Source organism: Carcharodon carcharias, chromosome 3 (assembly GCF_017639515.1).
Source record: "Carcharodon carcharias isolate sCarCar2 chromosome 3, sCarCar2.pri, whole genome shotgun sequence".
NCBI lineage: Eukaryota > Metazoa > Chordata > Chondrichthyes > Lamniformes > Lamnidae > Carcharodon > Carcharodon carcharias.
This window is the reverse complement of record NC_054469.1, coordinates 211227391-211251219: the sequence shown is the minus strand read 5'-3', so window position 1 is coordinate 211251219 and position 23829 is coordinate 211227391. Positions and strand designations below refer to the sequence as shown.

General features: G+C 41.3%; 1 long non-coding RNA gene across 3 annotated transcripts in view; it reads right to left on the bottom strand.

Moving 5' to 3' along the window:
- The window catches only part of LOC121276531, a 118658-nt gene extending 97273 nt beyond the window's left edge, over positions 1-21385 (bottom strand). For all 3 annotated transcript variants that reach the window (XR_005942676.1, XR_005942677.1, XR_005942675.1), the window contains exon 1: positions 21227-21385. This is a non-coding gene — a long non-coding RNA (uncharacterized LOC121276531). The remainder of the gene's footprint in view (positions 1-21226) is intronic.
- Between the last annotated feature and the right edge of the window lie 2444 nt (positions 21386-23829).

Below are 23829 nucleotides of genomic sequence, written 5' to 3'. Positions count from 1 at the left end.
AAAATCATGCTTCAAAATAATATCACTGAGTTGCAGTAACTGGAGTTCTCTAATTGTGCTGGTACCGAAACCGGATGGAACACAAAGACTGTGGGCTGAATTTTGCCGATGGTGAGCAGGTGGGGTGATGTTGGGGGTAACCCCCGATGCCATCCCACCCCATTTAAATATTCAGGAAGGCCGGCCCACAGCAACATCAGCTGTCCGCTCGCCGACCTGTCAAAGGCCAGTTGAGGCCATTGACAGGATGATTGAAACAATTAAAGGACCTGCCTGTCCAACTTTAAGGCTGGCGGGTAGGCCAGGAGCCCCGACGGGGAATAGAAAAAACATGAAACCGCATCCACCAGCGGGATGAGGTTTCATGTAGGGATTTAAAAAGTTTAATAAAGTTTTAGTGTCATTTATGAGCATGTCCCATCTCATGTGACATTGTTACATGAGGGGGATATGTTAAGGATTTTTTTTTCTGCTTTTAACACTGTCAGTGATTTCCCTGAGGCAGCACTTAGCCTCAGGGACATGTGCGCTCTTTTGTGCGCATGCATGAAAGAGTGCACTCCAGCTTTTGGGGAATCACCCCCCCCCCCCCCACCCCCCCCACCAAAATCTGCACAGGAAACCCACTGCGCTTTCCTTAATTGGCCGGCCCATGTAAAATGGCAGTGGGACCCGCTTCTCCAGCGGGGATCGGCTCCCTGCCCGCCGGAGATTGGGTCAGGCCCGCCTGCCCGGTAGGCAGAAAATTCTGCCCTGTGTGTGTGGACTATCGAAAGGTGAATGCAGTGACAAAAGTGGATTCATATCCACAGTTGGAAGATTGCATTGAGAAAGTGGGGCAATCAAAATTTATCACAAAGTCTGACTTTCTAAAAAGACTGTTATCGGAAAGAGCAAAGGAGATCTCAGATTTTGTGACAGCAGATGGACTACATCAGTTTAAGTCGTGCCATTTGGTATGAGAAACACACCTGCAACATTTCAAAAACTGACAAACACGTAATTGCAGGTCTGAGCAATTATGCTGTTTATATTGACGACTTGATCATTTTCAGTCAGGCATGGGAGGAGCATTGCAGTATCTTGAATAATTGTTTTGTCAATTACAAGAAGTTAATTTGGTGATGAACCTGGCTAAAAGTGAATTTGCAAAAGCACAAGTTACGTGTCTGGGCCATGCCATTGGACATGGTAAGGTGACTCCAAGAGATGTGAAATCTAAGGCTATCATGGGTTTCCCTGTGCCCACAACAAAATGAGAAGTTTTGAGATTTCTGGGCATGAGTGGGTTTTACCAGAAAGTTGCACCAAATTGTAGCCGGGTGGTAAATCCATTGACTGAACTATTAAAAAAGAACAAGAAGTTTCAATGTCAGAAGACATTTGGCAATTTGAAGACTGTATTAACTACACCACCAGTTATGGCAGTACCCAATTATGCCAAGCAATTTAAGTTGGCCATTGATGCAAGCGATACAGGCATTGGGGCCATTCTGCTTCCAGAAGATGAAAATGGAATTGAAAAACTGATAGGGTATTTTTCACGCAAGTTGAATGTACAACAGAGAAGATATTTAATTATTAAGAAGGAAACTTTGGGTCTGGTGTTAGCGTTGCAGCATTTTGATATTTATGTTGCAAACAATTAATCAGAAACAATTGTTTATGCAGACTACAATCTTTTAAAGTTTCTGGACAAATTTCAAAACAGAACTGCAAGGCTATTCAGATGGAGTTTATTACTGCAACCATTTAATCTACAGATTATGTATGTGGCTGGACAAGAAAATCTGACTGCAGATGCATTGTCAAGAGTTTGAAGCTTAACGGAAAAGTGGACATTTAAAGCCTGGACACTGGTCTGGAATGATTTATGCTGATACCAAGGATTTGTATATACATTGTTAAGTTAATGCATGTTATCTGGCAATGTAATAGTGTAATAAGTATAGGGGGTAATATTAGTTGGGTTAAAAAAATGAAGCCGTCTATTTAAATTACAACAGTTCATTTTTTAGTAAGGAGGGGGTGTCAGGAAAATGTAATAATTTTCATAATGTTACTGGAAGTTATTGTAAGGTAGGAATAGTGCTTGTCTGTGTGTGTATGTGTAGGACTTAATTGAATTAAAGACAGCTGGTCTGAAGGCTTTCATGTATAAGAGAAGCTAGGTTTGAAATGTTAACTAGGTAAACATGGCTGAAATTTTAGAATGTGAGGTGTAAAAGGAAAATTTGCATTTCTAGATAAACCAGAGTAAGTTGAATTTCAAAAGAGGTTGTGAAATGTTACACTCAGCCAGAAGAAGCCAAACAGCGTGTTTACTTTTCCTAAAGCTTACTAATAAAATTGCTACTATGAAAGATTTTTATTATTAGAAAAGCAAAGTTGAAATGACGTAATGGGACAATGGGATTTACATTAAAAAAGGAGAAACCTGTATGAAGGAGATGAAGTTATGTGTAAGAGGAAGGCACTCTAAGATCTAACAAGTGTGAAAAGGCTCCAGTCTCTAAGCCTCAAGTTGCTCTCTACATGAACTGAAGTGAAGTGAACTTACTTTGAATTTGACTTCAGGGTATTGTGTTACTTTGCCTGAGGCTTTTAAAATCTATGTATTTTACTGCTGCCTTAACGGAGGTGTAACGGGGAGTTAGATTAACTAGTGGAGCTAGGAGTTATCATAGCAGTAATTTGTACACCTATGCATATGCTTAAAATCATTTTTTTTATTAATAAAGGTTTAATTTAGTTTCGTAAGAAATCTACAAGACTCGGTGGTCTTATTACTACTGAATTCAAGTCACACATCTTGAAATAAATACAAATTGTAAAATAGTTGTGACAGTTGTTTCAAGTTTCCCTCTAGGATTTGAACAACTCAGTATTTACCATACGCTGTACCATAACACCGGATAGCTTTCTAAAGTTGTCCAGCATCTTATCTGTGTTTATTTGTATAGCTGAAGCCTTTAGTGAGCGAGTTGCATGCACGGATGGTGAGCCCTGCTCTGGAAACATATTTTAAGAAATGGAAAAGAAGAGACTCAGAGCCGGAATTGCCAGAGAGGCAATCTTAACTTCTCCAATAGGGCTGGCTCTTGTGCTGCCAATTGTGTGTTGAGAATCCTCTTTTACCTGTAAATATCTGAGGCCACCTGCCTGGGTAGACTAAGATTCCATGGAACACCACCATGCAACTAATGCACACTCCAGTCCTGCAGTCAGACTTGCAGATTTTGCTTTGGAAAGCAACCATCTAGAGAAAAAAAGAACTCTCCATTTCTAATGTTTGGCAGGATTCCTTCAGGGCATCATTGGCTGCACAAAGAGAGTCACCATGGACTTGTGAAGGGCAGATCAGATCTGAAAAAGAGTCTCAAAATGTGTGTTTCTCTCTCCACAGATGCTGCCAGACCTGCTGAGTTTTACCAGCATTTTCTGTTTTTATTTCAGATCTGAATAATCTAGTTGGATGTTTTGAAGAAGGCACTAACATGACAGTGTCTTTGGATGCAGTCTATACAGACTTGCAGAATGCATTTGATAAGATTCTGCACGAGAGATTATTAACAAACAGAAAAACGCACACAATTAGAGGGGGCCTTGTCCCACACATTGTGACTTAGGCCTAAAAATCAGTTCAAACCCAGGGAAGCAATGGGCAAGGAGTGGACTAACTGGGCCAATATATACCAATGCAACAAGTTTGAAATATCCATACCTATCCATAACCTGGCAACTCGGTTGGAATAAAGACAGAACAGAGGACTGGCACAGGAAGAGTCATGACAGCTGTTGGGATAAACATGCTTGTAGCTGCAAACTAGTTGCATGTTCAGCAAGTGAAATCCCTTTGGATGTTGCTAATGCTGCTAGTTGCAGCCTGCATGGAGATTGTGGCATACAAGTTGAGGGCAATGGTGACCTTCACAGCCACAAACAGTGCCTCCCATACCCTGGTTTGAGGTTGCAGTTATGGCCGCAACAAATGATGTGGCTTAGTGGCAGCCCTCTTGGTGAAGTAGAGACATTGCACAGATTGCTCTTCGGTGAAGCTGATGTCAGAAAAATGTTCAAAGATCCTCTGAGGATGTGGCTTTCTGTTCAGTGTCCCCCCTTCTCCACCTCCCTCACCTGCTGCTCCCTCTCATCCTCTATTGCTAAAAGCCCCCTATCAGAATGCCCATGTCTGCAGCCAGACTATCCATGAGGTAAAGATCATCAACAGCACAAAAGCAGCAAAATCCCCCTTTGTAAATGTTCAGGAGAGATAATATCCAGCAAAAAAATGCCTAGAAATTAAGCAATAACCAGAAAGGCTAAACTAGCAATTAAGCTGTAAGTACGACATGTGCCTTTAAATAGATTCACCAGGCATATACCAGACTTAAAGAGATAAATTATGAGGACAGGTAGCAATGTGGCTTGTATTCCCTTTTGAGAAAGTTGAGGGGTGATTAATGTAGGTGTTTAAAATGATCCAAGTATTTGATCGGGTATCTACAGAAAAACTATTCTCTCTGGTGAGGGAATCCAGAACAAGGAACCACAATTGCAAAATTCGGAATTCGACCATTTGGGAATGAAATCAGGAAGCACACAAAGGACAGTGGACATCTGGAATTCCCTCCCACAAAAGGCTGAGGACCATGGATCAATCGAAAATTTTAAGGCTGAGATCAATAGATTTTTACAAGGTAAGGATATCAAGCAATATGGATCAAAGGTGCAGTCCTTCTGGAAACAATGTTTGTCTTCACATTAATTAGATAATGAATCCAGAAATGGGATGAGGAGAAACAACACAGGAATTAGACCATCAAGGCAGGCAACAGGGAGAGGTGATCTCTTGAGAGTGGAGGTCCAAATTCAGGGCTGGATAATCAAAGCTCAAAATCAAATCCAACATGTATTCCCCACTGATGTGACTGCTGAGTTTAAAGACAGCATGAGCCCAGCAATGTTAGTCAATGCAAATTCCCAACAGTGACTACCCTTCAAAAGTACCTCATTGGCTGTAAAGCTCTTTGAGACATCTGGTGATTATAAAAAGCACCATATAAATGCCAGTCTTTTTAGAGCAAAATGTTATTGCACTATATTAAGGAATAAAAGTAAATGGTGCCCTAGCAAGAAGGAGTACAGATGCACTATAATGCACCATGTACCTTTGAAACTGCAATGGTTTAAGCTGTGCACAGTCTGCAAAGAAACAAATGGGAGGAATCAGTGAAGAAAGTGTTTCATTCATATATGGAGAGTATTTCTAAAGTCTTTAAATTGTTAAATGTAAATTGTTACGATCAATTGTACTTACAATCAGAAAATACTATTTGTTACATGAAAACTTAAAAAAATGAATAAAACTTGATGCATCCAGGGCTCTATGTGCCTCCTGAATTAAAATCTGCCAGTGTCAATGGAATGATTTCTTCAGATTGTGCTGCAATCTTCTCGGGTAATGTTCCTGCCAATGAACTGGGAGCCAAAGTTGATGCAAAAATAAATTTACCATGATTGCTTTGGTGATTGTAAAAAGGAAATATAGCACTAAAGTATAGGGTGATGCTACTACGCCAGCAGAGAAGAAACATTCTTTGCAGAATATACAAATACACTCTCGTCACAGACCAGAGGTGCATTTCACCCACTTTAATAATTCAACCAATAAAAACAATCTTTCACTATTTACCCTCACAAATCCTTTCCTAATTTTGAAAGTCTCCATTAGGAACTCCAATTATCCTCTCTTTTCTGGTTTTAAAAAAAGCCTCAGTTTTTTAAACCCTCTCCTTCCTCATATTATTCTGATTATGTTTAACTTGTCCACAGCTCGAATATATTTCCTTTATTTGTGTTCTTCATGCGATAAATGTTATATACTGCAATGGGTTTCTTTTCAAACAAATTTACAGATAAAACATACATTCAAGACTATCGGAGAATGGGGGGGGGGACATTTTGATTCTGATAATTTGCAGCCAAATTCCAGCACAACTGTCTGAACCAGCGAAAAAGATCAGGGGACTCAAAACATAGGCAAATTCTATCCATTTCCCTGATCTTTTCCACTAGTTCAAGATTCAGTTTATTCATATCAGGCCCTGCCCACACTCTTATCACATCCTCATGTCAAAATTGCAAAAGTCTGACAATAATACTGGTCTAGAAGGCACTTCAAGTTCTGCTCCTTTTCTCCTTTTAGTTGCACAGGCAACTAAACACTATGATTTTCATATCAAAAATATTTCATTTACTAAGAAACTAACTAGTGCACACCCATGAAACTATTTAAAAAATGATACTAAACCATTTAAACTCATTTCAAATATTTTAAATCCGCTTACACGCAGGTGGAAAACTGCACCTCTATGATTCTAAATTCATTTTTTTTTAAGGTGATCTCTCCAATTCTAGCTGCATTAATAAAACAACACTAGGTTAGCACTCTTAAATACATCAGGGAATGCTTCTTAATGGAACAAAAAATAAATGATTATGTTCTCTTATGTTGTCTGATTTTGCTGGCCTATGGAAGATTTTACATTTGCAATTATGTAAATTAAATTTAGCAGAAAATTGAAGCATAACGCGTGCAATTTCAAATGCATTTCACAATTGCGCCCAAAGCCGGCAGTCTACCCCTAGAATTTCATCTGGTGTACAATATCACGTTACAAAACATGTTTGCAGAATAAACAGATAATGCAAATCTTTAAATATCTCTAGAACACCAACACAGCCCCAAGGCAGCTTCCTCTTTCTATGCTTGATGTGGTGAATAGGTATTCCTAGTTATATAAGACACAACAATTCTTAGGAAAAGGGGGAAACAAAACTATTCTGCACAACAAAGCCTATCCCCTTACCATAGAATCATAGAATGGGCACAGCATAGGAAGCCATTTAGCTCACTGTATCCATGCCAGTTCTCTGCAACAGCAACTCACCTGATCTACTCACTGCCTTTTCCCCATAACCGCACAAATATTTTCTGGTCATAAATCAACCCAATTTCCCAAACTTACTCAGCTGTTTCTTGAATCCATTAGCACTGCCTGCTTTAATAGTATTTATGGAAATGTAACTGCATGGATAGAAAGTTAGTGGACAGGAGACAGTGACGTTAAATTAATATTGCCCAGCCTAGGGCAAGGTTGGAAGTGGTGTACTCCAGGGATCAATGTTGGTCTCGGGAGCTCAATATTTATCAATCATTTGGACTTGGCTACAGTGAATATAAATTCTAAACTTAGTGATGATAAAAAAGTAGGGTTTGCTAAGTAGAAAGGGAAAAGTCTTCAGGAATTCCCTGACAGGTTAACAGAATGGGAAGACAGGCGATAGATGCATTTTAATGTGAGAGTAGTACATTTTGATAAGAAAGGCAAGAATTGGAATATACACTCAATGTAAAGACAACAAAGGAATAGAGACCAATGGGTCCAGATACATAGTGATCTCAATGTGCAAACATGGGTAGGCAAAAGCAGGAAATGAGCCAACAGCTTTTTACGTTTATAAATAGAGGCAGCGAGTAGATGAGTAAAGAAGTATTGACAAGTTTGTACAAGGCAGTAGTTAGGTGACAGGGTGCTCTGGAGATTTGCCCCACTCTGAAAAAGACATGGAAGCTACAGAAAGTGCACAACTTAGAATCAGCAGGATGATGTCAGGGTGGGAAATTGTAGTTGTGAGAGAGACATGAAATACTGTGACTATGTCTACTGAAGCAGGGAAGGTTGAAATGAGACTTAATAGAGGTCTTTTAAATTATGAATGGTTTTGATAGGCAGAGTTGGAAGACTCATTAGGAACTCCTCTGGTTGAGACTCACTGATAACAGCTCATTCATTTCAAAATTGTCACCAAGAAAATGAATGGAGAAGTTGGGATAAATTTCTTTGTGTGGAAGGTTGTTGGCACATGGAATGCTATTTTCCAATTCATTCTGGTGATTTGGCCATCACTAGCAAGGCCAGCATTTATTGCTCATCCTCAGCTGACCTCGAGCTGTCTTCTTGAACTACTACAGTCCTCATGGTGAAGGTTCTCTGACCATGCTGTCAGGTAGGCAGTTCCAGCAACTTAACCCAATGACAATGAAGGAACGGTGAAATATGTCCAAGTTGGGTGGTATGTGACTTGGAGGGAAACTTAGCGGTGATGGTACTCCATGACCTATAGCCCTTGTCCTTCCAGGTGGTTGTAGTTGCAAGTTTAAGAAGACTTTTGAAGAAGCACCGAGTTTCCTGCAGTGCATCTTGCAGACAGTACACACTGCAATCAGAGTGATGGAGGGTTTGAATGTTTAAGGTGGTGGATGGGCTGCTATTCAAGTAGAGTACTTTGCCTTGGATGGTGCTGAGCTTCTTTAGCGTTGTTTCAGAGACACCCATACAGACAAAATGGAGAGTATTACTCATATCTTGTGCTATGTGGGTGGCAGAGAGGTCTTTGGAGTAAGAGCCATTTGCTGCAGTACACCCAACTGCTGATCAGCTCTAGCAATCACAGCATTTGAGCGACTGGTCCAGTTAAATTTCTGGACAATGATGATCCCAATAATGTTGAAGATAGAAAGTTGGCAATGGTAATATCATTTAATGTCAATAGTGGTGGTTAGACTCTCTCATTGGAGATGATCACTGCCTGCATTTTTAGTGGCACTAGTGTTACTTGCTACTTATCAGTCTAAACCTGAATGTTGTCCAGGTCTTGCTACATGTGGGCACAGACTGCTTCATTATCTGAAGGATTGAAAATAGAATGGAACACAGTACAATCATTCTATTTTTGATCTAATGAATGGCGGGAAAGTCATTAAAGCAGCTGAAGATAATTGGGCCTGGTTGAGATACTTACTCTCAAGTGATCTAATTGCTATAAGACATTTTAGATATTTCAGAGAGATATGAAAATGAACTGTATAAACTAAATCTTTCTTTTTTAATCTATTTGCATTGCTCTTCATGAATTTGATACAATATAGTCCAACTTCCATCACAACAGGTAATTAAGGTTAAATCTTCGGGTCAAATGGATATATCATTTAGGGGAAGGACTGCAAATCTGCCTTCTGAAGTGTAACGGTAGAGGGAGCTGAGGGAATGGGGAGGTGGGTAGGGGAAATAGATAAGGATAGAGAGCAAGGGAAGGGAGAGCAGTTTAGATACGAGGAATCAGGGTGGGAGGAGTGGGTGGAGCAATAGAGCAGAGTTTGAGGCCAGGGAAGGGGCAAGAGGGAAGTACAGTATATTAAAAGCATAAAGGAAGCAAGAAAGAAGACTTCCAGAAGGCAGTGAAGCCCTCATAAAATGACTGTTTGCAACCAATGTGTCTGGTATGGTAAATCTAGCCAGGCCTTAGCTGTAGGAAGAAGGCTATGAGTTACATAGGCATGTATTGAATTTATGACACAGAAACAGGCCATACAGCCTAATGTGTCTATGTCATTGTTTATACTCCAAATGAGCCTTCTCCCACCAATAATTCATCTAACCGTAACAACATATCCTTCTATTCCTTTCTCCCTCATGTGCTTAATTAGCTGCCACTTAAACGCATCTATGCTATTCACCTCAACCACACCTTGTGAGGCCAAGTTCCACATTCTTACCACTCTCTGAACAAATGAGTTTCTCCTTATTTCCTTATTGGATTCATTAATGGCCTTAGGTTTGAACTGTTCCCACAAGTGGAAACATCTTCACTACTTCACCCTATTAAACTCCTCCATAATTTTAAACCAGGCTGCCTCTTAATAGAGGAAAGAGCTCCAGCCTGTTCAGTCTTTCCTGATAGTTGTATCCACTCAATTGTGGTATCATCCTTTTAATTCTCCTTTAACACTTCCACCTGTGCTTCTATATCCCTTTTATACTATGGATACCAGTTTTGTGCATAGTGGTCTAAGTATGGTCCAACCATAGTTCTATGTAGGTTTAACATAATTTCTCTGATTTTGAACTTTGTTCTCTAGAAATAAACTGCACTGGTTTGTTTGCAATTTATGGCTTTGCTAAGCTGTATTGTTACTTTTAATAATTTGTGAACCTGTTCCCATGACCCCTTTGCACCTTTACCCAATTTAGACTCAATGGGATAGAATGAACACGGGAGGAGGAGAAGGGAGCAAGTGGGTGGGGAAGGATGAGGATATATAGGATACATGGGGAAAAAAGGGAGCTGGTGAGGGAATTTGGAGGGGGAGGCAACCAGGAGGAAGATTGGAAAGGTGATAGGGTAGCCAACCCTTCAGGATTGGCCTAGAGTCTCCAGGAATTGCAGATCAATCTCCCGGACACAGCTGTGTGCAACTCTGGAGGAAAAAAAATTGTTTATAAAAAATAGATATTTGAACAATTCTCTTTACCAGTATTGAAGATGGCGGGAAAAAAATCAGCTGCTTGGCTGGCAGTCAAGCATCATCCAATTTTTTTTTTAGGAATATTCATTTATGGGATGTGGGCATCACTGGCTAGGCCAGCATTTATTGCCCATTCCCTTATTTAGAGGGCATTTAAGAGTCAACCGCACTGCTGTGGGTCTGGAGTCACATGTAGGCCAGATCAGGTAAGGGTGGCAGATTTCCTTCCCTAGAGGACAATTGGCAACGGTTTCATGGTCATCATCCGACTTTTAATTCCAGATTTTTATTGAATTCAAATTCCAAAATCTGCTGTGTGAGATTCGAACCCAGGTCCCCATTACACAGGGTCTCTGGCTACCAGTGGCAATACCATTATGCCACCACCTCCCCTTAATTGGGCAATGAGACTTTTGCTTTCCAATTGACGTGGGAAAGCAGAGCATCGCAAGGATGGATGTAAAAACAGAAAATGCTGGAAAAACTCAGCAGTTCTGGCAGCATCTATGGAGAGAGAAACAGAATTAATGTTTCAAGTCTGCATGGCTCTTATTCAGAGCCATCTGGGTTCGAAACGTTAACTCTGTTTCTCTCTTCACAGCTGCTGCCCGGCCTGCTGGGTTTTTCCTGCATTTTCTGTTTTTATTTCAGAGTTCCAGCATCCGCAGTATTTTGCTTTTATACAAGGATGGATTGTGTTGGCCAACCAATGGCTGGAGCACGGGGGCAAGTCAGGCGATGACACCTGCAAGAATATATTTGATCACAGTTGGCAATCCTAGAAGAGGGAGATGTTAGAAGGATTGGAGGGAGGAGGGGTTGCATCACATTCTTCTAAGAATGAAGAAATAGTAAAAACAGGATTTTTTCATGTATTTTAAAAGTTGACTGCACTTTATTTTGGAATAGCAGCTCATATTACAAATCATCTTAGAAATAGCATAGATGTCAAGGAATCTCATTTTCCCCAGCAGTGATGTCAATATTGAATGGTCCTTAAAGGGCCACGGATCAGGTCACAACGTTGGGTCAGTATAGTGGGGCTGTCACATACCATTAGCTAAGTCACACTCACTGTATCATGTAACATTATAGTCACGGGCCAGAACTTCTGCTCCCCGTGCCTCCCGAGGGGCAGGTTGGCAGGCGGGTGGTGTAAAAGTGGGGTCCACGGTGATGGCACCATGTCTGCCACCTAAATGCCGCTGCTAGGATTTTAACCATGGTGGGGAAGGCGTTAGGTGGCCCACTCACCCAAGGACCAATTGAGGCCCTTATGTGGCCAATTAATGGTCGTTTAAGGGCCTCCTTCTGTTGCTGCTAGGATTTTACCCTCAGCAGTGGGGGCCAGGGCCAAGTGTCCGAGCCACAGATAAAACGTGCAGGCCTTAATACTGACTTAGGATGAGGGGGTGCTTTCTGTTCGGCCATCCTGTGCCCAATGGAGTCACCCCCAAGTATGTTCCCACATCCACCTGCCCAATCAGCATGAAACTATTAGAGTTAAGATTAATTAAATACATCTTAAGAGTGCTTGATTATAAATGGAAAGATTTTTTTAAGTTCACTATAACTCATTGTAGTGCTATCCATCGAACAACAACTTGCATGATGCCTTCGACTTTAAAATTCTGACAAAACACTTTATAGAGGTGAAGTAGATGCACAAGTGCCACAAAACAATTAAAAGAGATGGCCAAAAACATGGTCAAAAATTGATGATACAAGGGAGAGAAGTAGCAAGGCAGAGATTTAGGGAGGGAGCCTAAAGAACAGGGCCAAGATAACTGAAGATTTGCAGCCAGTGGTATAGCAGTATAAGGTAACTGTCATTTCGACAAAGCCCAGTGTGGTTAATCATGCTGATGTCCACCCGGGCAATAACAAATCAATTTATAACTGAACAAGAATAATCAAAATTATCTAAATACTCACATAAAAGGGCATCACTTCTTTTTTCCCACTGATTTTAAGTTAAGAGAACTTTCTTCATTTTTTTAAAAATAAATTAACATTGTATTGCTTTAAAACATTAAAATAGTGACAATTTGGATCTTTTTGGTCTGGAGAGGGTCAGAGCATTTTAGTGTCCTTTTTCCTCTAGTCCATATCTTCAGATCTGGACTCAATTGACTACAGCTCAGTTTACTTCTGCTCAAAGGATCTTACCTTAATAGGGTGTTTTTTTTTAGGAAACAAAATAGTTCTGTGAATTTATTTTGATCTGAAACAGAAATTCTGGTGAAACTTATTTCCTTTCATTGTAGTAGCATCTGTTTTAAGTTTCCTGATTTGTCTGCAAGCCGTTCACTGTTGGTGCCAGCGTGTATGATTTATCAGTGTGGTAATGTACAGAATTCTTAAAATTAAGGCCCAGGTTTTCGCTCCAGAGCCAGGGCATTTCCCGGCTCCTTGAACCTGACCCAACAGAGAGTAGCCCGGAAGGTCAGACTTTCATTCCGGGTGGTGGGATTCCCTGAGAGTTGGGCCAGGCGACCCCAAAGAGTGTGGAGGATGCCGGGTGTGGAAACAGGCTGGGCAGAGGGCCTGCCTCAGCACATCAGCACTGCATCAAAGTCATCTAAGTTGTTAAAAACAAGGCAAAATACATCCCTCCAGCCCTCACACACCCTCACCTCCCCCACACAATCCCGATGCTCCATCCATGACAACTCATGTCCCCCACCAACTCCCTTTATAGCCCCAATGCCAACTGAGTGCTAACTAATGCCAAACCATGCCCCCCCCCCACCCCCTTCGCCCTTGCATCCACCATACCAGCTCATCCAGTATCCACCATGGGCAAACCTCAGGACCAATGCTGAAATTAAATAAAGTTCCAAGTGTCTTTTGCAGATTTTATTTTTAAAATACACTAATTCATAAAAACCCATTTACAACATTTACGCTCCTTCAATTACATTATGCATTATAACAAGAAACATTTCAATCAATTGCATAATCCCTTATAAAAACAGACATTGGAATTAAGTGTCAATTCAAAAAGTCTATAACCACTTGGAGTTGTCAGTCAAACAATCAAACTGTAAAATAGCAGTCACCCTACCGTGATAATGGACAGTTGTGAAATCAGTCATGCAGCACTAATTCAGTAATGGTAGTCCTATGGCTTATACCAAGGACAGGGTGAAATTGAACGCAATCACATTTTTAACACTCCAGAGAGTTTTCCAAAGACTTAAAGGGCAGGAGTTTTAAAATACCTTGTCAGCTTCCTTTGGCAGTTCATCTTGACACTTTTGACAGCTGATTTTTACAGTTGTGATGAGCTTCACAGTTTCAATGAGTTAATGCAGTTTTGACGCACCTTCATGCCTATTTCTAGCCATCCCAAAGGGCACCTGACCCCCACCTCCACCGTTCCAAAGCTGGCCAGGGACCATATCCAAAGGGATACCTTACCTCTTCGAAAGGGAACCCTGGCTATCCAAATAAATCCACAAAGTTCAGACCTACCAGGTCTAATCTGCGCACATCAGGTTTCAGACACCTCTCACACCAAAATCATATGTGGAGGCAGCTGCTGATTTCAACGGGCAGCCGCCTCCACGAAATGAGAACCAACCCCATTCCTGCCCCCCCCCCCCCCCCCCCCCCACTCCCCCCGTGAAAATGGTAGATGCCATGTTCGGGGTGAGACTTCCAATTTTTGGGCTCGTCCACCTTTTTCCCAACCATGGAGAGGCTCGCCGTCATTGCAAAAATCCAGGCCTAAGCGCTAGCACAACATGCAGAATTGTGTGAGACTCCCAATACACATATCTGTAACTATGCGTAATATGACTCAAGAATGCATGCAAACTTTACTGAATGAGGCAAAGATAAACACTAATGCTCTATACTTAAACAGAACAAAAATATATAAGGGCCAATTCCTGAATGTGTACTTCTGGCATGATGATTCGCTTCACTGGAACATAAGACAGGGAATTCAGTTGTGCTCCCAACAACTTTTCATCCATTTATTTTATTTTATGTGCTCCGGTTTTTGTGGCTTCACACTAGAAATGAACATTCAGAAAATCAGTCTTTTGGGTGAAAATGCAGTGGGCAAATGCAGGGTACAGCTTAATACTGAGCCACACAGGCAGGAAGACCCCAGGTTCAGTCATCAGTCTGTGCTGGGTTAGCTGATTTTAGCAAGTGGCATTGCCCTTCAGGCCTCCTTGTGTAGGCTCAAGGTGAAAATGGCTAGATTATTCCTTCCTGCTTACAAATGAGTCACAATAAAAGTAGATGTCAGCCTGGTTGGCTCAGCTGCAATATCACCTACAGTCGACCAACACAGTAACACTCACCAGCAAACTTGGAGAATTGCTGGCCTCTGATTATTATAGAGTGACCCTCGCTAGAAAAGTGCACACACGTGGATGTGGGATACGCTCAGGATTGGGCTCAGCAATGATGTCCTTACAGCTTGCTGAGACTTATTGTCAAGCTGCACCCATGAAGAATGGCTGTGAAAATGAAATTACCACTATCCATGGAATCATATCTCCAAAACAGCCAGTGCTCTCAGGACAGGAGGGAAGATAAAGATGTAATTTTACAGGTAATGGCAAGATTCCAGTAACTCAGCCAAATGATAATCCTTCAGCCACCAGAACAGGAACTGAGACATTTGAAAATATCTCACTTGCTATCACTAACATTACCATTTTAATTTGCTATCAGATTATTAGTGTGTTACGATGTTACTCTGAGTTAAGAAACATCTTATCTACACCGATCCTGTCACACCCTATAAAATTTTGTAAATTTCAATGAGGTCACCCCTCATTCTTCGAAATTCTAGGGAATATACAGACCCAGTCTCCTCAATCTCTTCTCATACAACAATACAAAATCATGAGGGGAATAGATAGAGCGGACAGGATAAAATTGTTTCCCTTGATGGAGAATTCTAGAACCAGGGGACATAAATTCAAGATAAGTAACAGAAGGTGTGTGTGTGTGTGTGTGTGTGTGTGTGTGTGTGTGTGTGTGTGTGTGGTGGGGGGTCGGGGGGTGCAGGGGGGACATGGGGAAGAGCTTTTTTACGCAGAGGGTAGTGGGTGTCTGGAATTTGCTGCCCAAGTTGGTGGTAGAGGCAGAAACTTTAAACTCTTTTAAAAAGTACCTGGATCTGCACCTAAAGTGCTGTAAGCTGCAGGGCTAAGGGCCGGGTGCAGGAAGTGGGATTAGTAAAGGCACCTGGGTGTCCTCAGGCTGGCATGGACAAGATGGGCCGAAAGGCCTCCTTCTGTGCTGTAACTTTTCTATGGTTTCTATGGTTCTACTCAAGGGGCCAGAGTTGCTGTGGCAACATGCACTTTTACATGCATGTTGTAGCCTGGAGCTATGGATGGTGATGGTAAAGGCTCCAACTTTCTTTCACATGGTTAACCAGGAATTTATCCCACTCTTACTGCCTTCACTTTGGTGAGTGTGTTGGAAGGATTTGTAGTTTGATAATCAACCTGTTTGGCTATGTTATGAACACACCTTCTTTGGACTGGAAGGGACAAGAACCCAGAGCTTGACTCAGAGGCAGGGTCACCACCCACTGCACCTCAAGGCCTCCGACTAGCATGGAGTAGGCACTAATTCAAGCAATGATATTCATTCTTCTTTTTGCTGATTTGGATTCTCTTATACAACCGTTACTCTGATACACAGTTTAATGGTTCTCACCTAGGCCACACCCATCCTGCACTCAAGCACCTAAAGTAATCAAAAATGTGAGTGGAATGTTGGCCATCATCTCAATAGGACTGCAACACAAAGGTGAAGAAGTTATGCTTTAGTTGTACTGAGCCTTGGTTAGATCACATACCACACCTTGGAAAGGATACATTGGCCCTAGTCGCCATATAGTGTAGATTTGCCAAAATGATACCAGGGATTAAGGGAAGAAATTACTAAAACAAATTGTATAAGCCTTGCATTTGGAAGGTTGAGGAGTGACCTGATGTGAGGTGTTTTAAAATGATAAAAGGATTTGATAGAGTGGATACAGAGAAGCAATTTCTTTCAATGAGAAGCAAATTTCTAAGATTAGAGCTAGGACATTGGACTGAAATCAGGTAACACTTTTTCACACAAAGGATGGTGTAAATGTAGAATTCTCTCTCCAAAAGACTGAATGATGGGTCAATTAAAATTTTAAAGATTTAGTTGACATTTGTAGGATGATAAAATTATAGGATGGTTACAACACAGGAGGCTGCTATTGGCCTGTCTTGTCCAAGCCAGCTCTCTGCAACAGCAACTTACCCAGTACCACCCCCTGCCATTTCCCCATAGCCGTGCAATTTTTTTTACTTTCAGGAAAGCCACAAATGAATATGCCTCCACCACAGCCTCAGACAGAGCATTCCAGATTTTCATTGCAAACTTTTCCTCATGTCCCCTTTGTTTATTTTGCCAATTACCTTAAATCGGTGTTTTTTGTTTTTCAACCCTTCAGCCAATGGGAACAGTTTCTCTATTCTGACCAGATCCCTCATGATTTTGAACACATCTATCAAATCTCTTCTCAAGGTTTTGAAGGTTCATTAAATGGTACCTGGGATGAGGGGGTTGACATATGATGAGAGGCTAGTAAATTGGGCTTATATTTTCTCTTATATTTTTATATTTATATTTCTCTTGCCCACATGTCTGTCCTTGGCTTGCTGCATTGTTCCAGTGAAGCCCAACGCAAACTGGAGGAACAACACCTCATCTTCCGACTAGGGACTTTACAGCCTTCCGGACTGAATATTGAATTCAACAACTTTAGGTCGTGAGTCCCCTCCCCCATCCCCACCCCCTTTCTGTTCCCCCCTTTTTTTTTTTCCCAATAAATTATAAAGATTTTCCTTTTCCCACCTATTTCCATTATATAAAATAAAAAAAAAACCCACTAGAGCTATACCTTGAGTGCCCTACCATCCATTCTTAATTAGCACATTCGTTTAGATAATATCACCAACTTTAACTTTAACACCTATGTGTTCTATTGTACTATTGTTGTTGACATCTTTTGATGATCTGCTTCTATCACTGCTTGTTTGTCGCTACAACCACACCAACCCCCTCCACCTCTCTGTCTCTCTATCTCTCCGCCCCCCACACACACACCTTAAACCAGCTTATATTTCAGCTCTTTCCTGGACTCGAACTCAAGTTCTGTCGAAGGGTCATGAGGACTCGAAACGTCAACTCTTTTCTTCTCCGCCGATGCTGCCAGACCTGCTGAGTTTTTCCAGGTAATTCTGTTTTTGTTTTTTATATTTTCTGGAGTTTAGAAGAATCACAGAAGATCTCACTGAAACTCACCAAACTCTGAAGGAGCTTGATAGGGTAGACACAGAGATTGTTACCGTAGAGGAATTTAAAACACAGGGGCTCAGTCTCAGGATAAAGGGCCAATTATTTAGGACTGAGATGAGGAGAAATTACTTCACTCAAAGGGTTGTGAATCTTTGGAATTCTCTACCCCAGAAGGTTGTGGATGCTTCATTGTTGAATACATTTAAGGCTGGGATAGACATATTTTTGGTCTCTCAGGGATCGAGTCCACAGGCAGCCTCCTGTGTTGTAACCATCCTATAGCAGGTGGTAAAATGGAGTTGAAGCCCAAGATTAGCCAACATCATATTGAATGACGGAGTAGGCTCAATGGACGGTGTGGTCTACTCCTGCTCCTAGTTTGTATGTTCTTTTTTTTTGTTATTATATTCTTTCATGCTATGTGGGCATCGCTGACCAAGCCATTGCCCATCTCTATTTACCCTTGTTCAGAGGGCATTTTTAAGAGTCAGCCACATTGCTGTGGGCCCGGAGCCACAGGTAGGCCAGACCAGGTAAGGACAGCGGTTTTCCCTTCCTAAAGGACATTAGTGAACCAGATGGGTTTTTACAACAATCAGCAATGGTTTCATGGTCACCATCAGACTTTTAATTCCAGATTTTTTTATTGGATTCAAATTTCACCATCTGCTATGGCGGGATTCGAACCCAGATCCCCAGAACATTACCCCTGGTCTCTGGAATACTAGTCAGTGACAAAAGCACTATGCCACTGCCTCCCCTTTCTCTTCTCTGAGGACAGCCCCAGCATCTCCACTGTTCACTTAACTGAACTCCCTCATTCCCAGAACCGTTCTTTTACATCTTTTCTGCACTCTCTCGAAAGCCTTCACGTCCTTTCTGAACTATGGTGGCCAAAATTGTTAGAATTAGAACTGTTAGTAGAGTTTATCAAGGGATATGGATGAAAGGCAGATAAATAGCGTTGGGTACAGATTAACCATGATCTACTTAAATGGCAGAACAGGCTCAAGAGGCTGATTGGCCCACCCTTGCTCCTTTGTTCACTAATGATTCAGCCAGTCTGTAAATTCAAAGCATGGTACAAAACTGAGTCAGCCAGATTTAGAAGTTCTCTGATTCAATATCTATTCTAGACTGAGTCCATGTTTTCAGCCAGGTTGACAATGAGGGTGTTACAGTTGGGCTCAACTAGGAGGGGAAAATTAACCAAGACTACCTTCCTGATCATTAACTGATGATTTTTGCTATAAAGTGCACAGATTTGAGGGTGAGGATGGGTTCGGACTTAATGACAACCACACAAATCAAAGAGCTTAAAGACACTGATAGGAGGGTTTGTGGCATTTATGAATCGTGTGCCCCAGAAAGAACCAGTCACCATCTTTTAGAATGAAAGAGCAAACAATAAAAATCAAAAGGGGCATATCAATTATTATTCCCATTCAAAGCTTGAGCCCTATATAACCGAGAACTGAACTCCAGATAATGGCTGCACTGCCTCAAGGGTGTGAGTTTTATGGTGGCCGTGCAGCGCAGCCAGGGCCTACTCCACTTTAACTTTTCCACTGGTAGCAGAACACAAACCAAATGCAAAGACATGAGCAGCAGATCAGTAATGCCCTCAACTGGGCTGCCGTCAACCATCCAACCCCTCTACATGACAGCCAGTTACTGCCAGTGCTTACTCAAGAGTTGGGAAATAAACAAACAAGAAGCATCCTGCAAAACCAATTCGTCACAACCAGCAAATGGAAGGTAAAACTTTGCCCCAGGGAAAAGCAGTCTCTACATTGTTTAAGAACTGGGACTTATCATGTTTGCAGCAGGAAAGGAAAGCCATTTGTGGTCATGTTTGCACTTTGCACTGGGAGGGTTGTGCATGGAGGAGAGTAATATGACACTGTCATAGACCGCGATACTTATTCAGTTTCACTATTTGATTTAATGATGTTTATGGATGCAATTTGTCCCTTTTTTTAAATCTCTTCCTTTTCTCTTCCAACTCCCCTCCACCTTCCACCCGACCCCCCCCCCAACCTTCCACCTGACCCCACCCCCCCACCCCCCCCACCACCTCCGCCATTCTCTCACCCCAACTTCTGTGTCAGTTGTGGCTCAGTTGGTAGCATGTTTGCCACTAGGTTGTGGGTTCAACTCTTACTCTGGGGCTTGAGCCCAAAAATCAAAACTGACGCTCCAGTACCGATGGAGTACTGAACTGTTGGAAGCGTTACCTTTCAGCTGAGATGTTAAACCGAGGTCCCACCTGCTTGCTCAGGTGGATGCAAAAGTTCCTTTGGCACTATTTCAAAGAAGAGCAGAGAGGTTATCCCTGCTGCGCTGGCCAATATTTATCCCTCAGTCAATCAGAAAAGCAGATTGTCTGGTTATTAATGCATTGCTGCTTGCCGGAGTTTGCTGTGTGCAAATTGGTTGGGTACTTCCTACATTATAACAGTGACTACACTCCAAAGGTACTTAATTGGCTGTAAAGTGCTTTGAGATGTTTGGAGGCTGTGAAGAGCACAACCTGAGTGCAAGTCTTTTGTTTGTGCCCTGTTCCCCTCCCCAATTCTGTTGCTGCGTCTGCCAAGGGGCCAAATAGTTCAATGTCAACATCAGATGACAACTTGAAATTCTAACTGGAAAGAGGCTTAGAATTGCAAAACAAGTTTAGCTGTAATCTACTAGCAATCTATATTTTAAAAAGTTACACAGGCCAAAAAATTGTGCACCTGCAAGAATTTTTTTTTAAAAAAGCTTTAAGAGTCAAATTATTCACAACACTGCAACGTAGGCAACTGATCGAATCCTATATCATCATCAATCAGTCTTAACCGATTGTGGGTTTGTGTAACCTTGTTGATTAATGTGGCTAAGAAGGAAGTATTTATTTTCACCCTTCAGTACGCTTGATCAAACGCGTGTTAATGAAAAGACAAGTCTAGCAATCAGCCAGCAGTGAATATGCAAGGTTTGGGAGCTCTGACCAAGTCCACTGTGGCGACCCATGTGACAGTAACAACTTATTTACATAAAAATGGGATCGGTTTAAACAAACCAAGTATGCTCCCCGACCCCATCGCTGATCAATTCAACTCCTCTTTTCATTAACCAAAGTTAACGTGCACTAAAACTCTCACCTTCAGTCAAGCAAGTGTGAAAACTGTGTCAAATAGTGGGGAGTTGATGTTAAAAGAAATGTCAGTGGACTCGCACAAAATGTTTTCTTTCGACCTTTCGATATTTTGATTATCGAATAATAACAATAATAATTTGGATGGATGTGAAAACAAGAGAAATTGGAGGCGAACAGAACCAGAAAATATCCCCTTTTAAAACCTTCCATGACATCTCTACCTGTTTTACAAAACAAATAACAAACACTCCAGCAGCTAACTGCGCCAGGGAGAATTTATTCCAGTTCACGCTTTGTATACTCACAAACAAAGAAGGTACATTTACATTTTTCCTTCTGTCTTGACGTCGCTACATGAATCCAGTAAACGTTTACAAAATAAACGAATCCCTCACCTTATTCTTGCGCTCTCCATTGCTTTCTGTGGTAAAATTGCGTCAATATAAGAGACGAAGGGGATTTTTTTTCTTTCTTCTCAGCTTTCAAACCCTTGTTTTTTTGTATCCTGAGTGAGCAGTTTTTTCCGCTCGGCTGCCTCATCTGCTCCGGGCTGCGCTGACGTGCACCTCCGCCCTGCCTCGCTCGCTCCTTCCTTCCCCCGCCTCCGCCTGCTCGATCAGGGAGGTACAGTAACAACACATCCCTTTACTGGCAGCTTGACCCCTTCCCTCCTCACGGCCAGTGCCACTCCACACAAGGCAAGTGGACCCCCAGCTGGAGAAGTGGGCAAGACATACAGTAGCAAGCATTTCAGAGCCCCAAGTCAAAAATTCAGTCTTGGGGAAATTAGGTACAAGTCAAAAGGAAATTTTCTATTGTACTATAAATTTCTGCAGTGGCCTTGTTGGTGTTTGCATTTTAATTGCCTATAAGCGCCTACAATTCCAAAAGTTAGTTCCTGATACGTCTAGTATTGGTCTAAAAATCATTTGAACTTAAACCTCAATTTATCATGGAGGTGATCCAAAATTCTGTTGTAGGTGTCTTAATTTACACCAAGTGCAGTTCACCTATCAACCCTATGCTTACTGACCCACTTTGGCTACCAGTCAAGCAACATCTTGATTTTGAAATTATCCCTGTTTTCAAGTTCCTTCATGGCCCCGCCCCTCCCCTCCCAACCTCTGGCATCTCCTCCAGCCGCACAACCCTCCGATATTTCTTCGCTCCAGTAATTCTGGCCTTTTGAGCACCTTTCATTTTTAGTGCTCCACCATTGCTGGCTATGTCTTCAGTTACCTTGGCCCTAAGCTCTGAAATTCCAACCTCTCCAACTCCTTTAAGATACTCCTTATAACCTACCTCTTTGACCAAGCTTTTGATCATCTGACCTAATATCTCCTTATGTGGCTCGGTATCCTATTTTCATTTTATAATGCTCCTGTGAAACATCTTGATATGTTTTATTACATTAAAGGTGCTATATAAATTTAAGCTGCTGTTTATGTTATTGTCAACATCCTTTCTATACTTCTGATCAAAAGCATCCTCTTCTGCACATTTTCCAACATAATTTCTCACACAGTAAAAAATGGAAATCTATAAACACAAAACTGTTATATACAAAAACTAAACCTCATTAAAGAGGGGGTCTGATTACATTTCAGACAGAGGGTGAATATAACAGCTTCAATGAAGGTCACGGGACATTATGAAATATGCAGTACGCATTTAGTACAACTACCTCAAGGTGCCATAGGGAGTAACTTTAGAATCCCTTTGTGATCTAGACTGGCTATTTAAGTCTTTCTAATTCCATTGTATAATGAAATGTGCAGAGTAATAGGTATTATTAGAATTACTTGGCTCCATTGTATAATGAAATGTGCAGAGTAATAGGTGTGATTATAATTACTTGGCTCAATCAATACAACTTACGTTCATCTATTTATATATAATTAGAGAACAAATTACACTCCCGTTTTGGTAGGTCATCTTGCATAACTTAACTTAGTGAATATTCAGAATCTGGTAAAGATTAACTAAGGGGCTAAATTTTACTGTGTAATTAACAATGAGCTGGCTCACCATTAATTCCAACAAACACACATAGGCAGTTAGACAGGAAAATCTGGAGGTGCTACTCCTCTGTAAGATGCACAAAAAAACAGCATCTCACTGAATGGCTCCCTATTCAGATGCATTAGCAACAGAAAGTTCAAGTACTGACTTCGTAGACAAGTGCTAAACTCAACACAGAAAGTTATTCCAGTCTCAATACCCTTTTAATGACTAGGTAAGCCTTAATTACTGCCAAAGAACCTCTCTGACACTCAAAATTAATTTTGAATAAGTGTGGAGGTCATTCCTTCTGATTTTAATTATTGTTGGAGAATTTTAACAGATGTAAATAATTTTGTTTGACTCTTTCCTTCTGTCTCTTTTATTTCTCTCAATCTGCTCTTTCTTTCCCTCTCTTTGTTTTACTTTCTGTGCATGATTTGACATTGAATTCACAATTCTAACTTACACATCCTGGGTCAGACTCTGTGCTTCTTCAATCTATTTGGTTGATACTACCACTTACCTGTTCACACAGGTCCCAGACACCCTGTAAAAGGTGCTGTGTCATTTGGCTGACAGCAACTTGCTGTGCAAATGCCCATGGAAAGTTTGCGGGCAAATGCAAATCGTCACTGCTCACAGCAAAATTTTGTCGAATAGGTGCAAGGTGTTTATCTCTTATGGAGAAAAGTTATCCAGTTGCACAGTGTTTGGTCACTGGGAAAACTAACTTCTAATTAGCATGATAACCACCTTTCATCTGATTTGGATTGGCATAGAAAAATGGCCCAAGCATTGTGCTCCTTTTGTATCAAAAAGGGGAGAAATATCAATGATATTGTTAAGGTTACAATGCCTATTTAAAAATCAGCAAAGATTATTTAATATTCATAGTAAGACTGCAATAACAAGCAAAATTAGTATAATATCTGTTCCTAATGAGAGGTAGAGAGCCAAGAAATAGAGGGCACTAATCACAAGACAGAGATCAGAA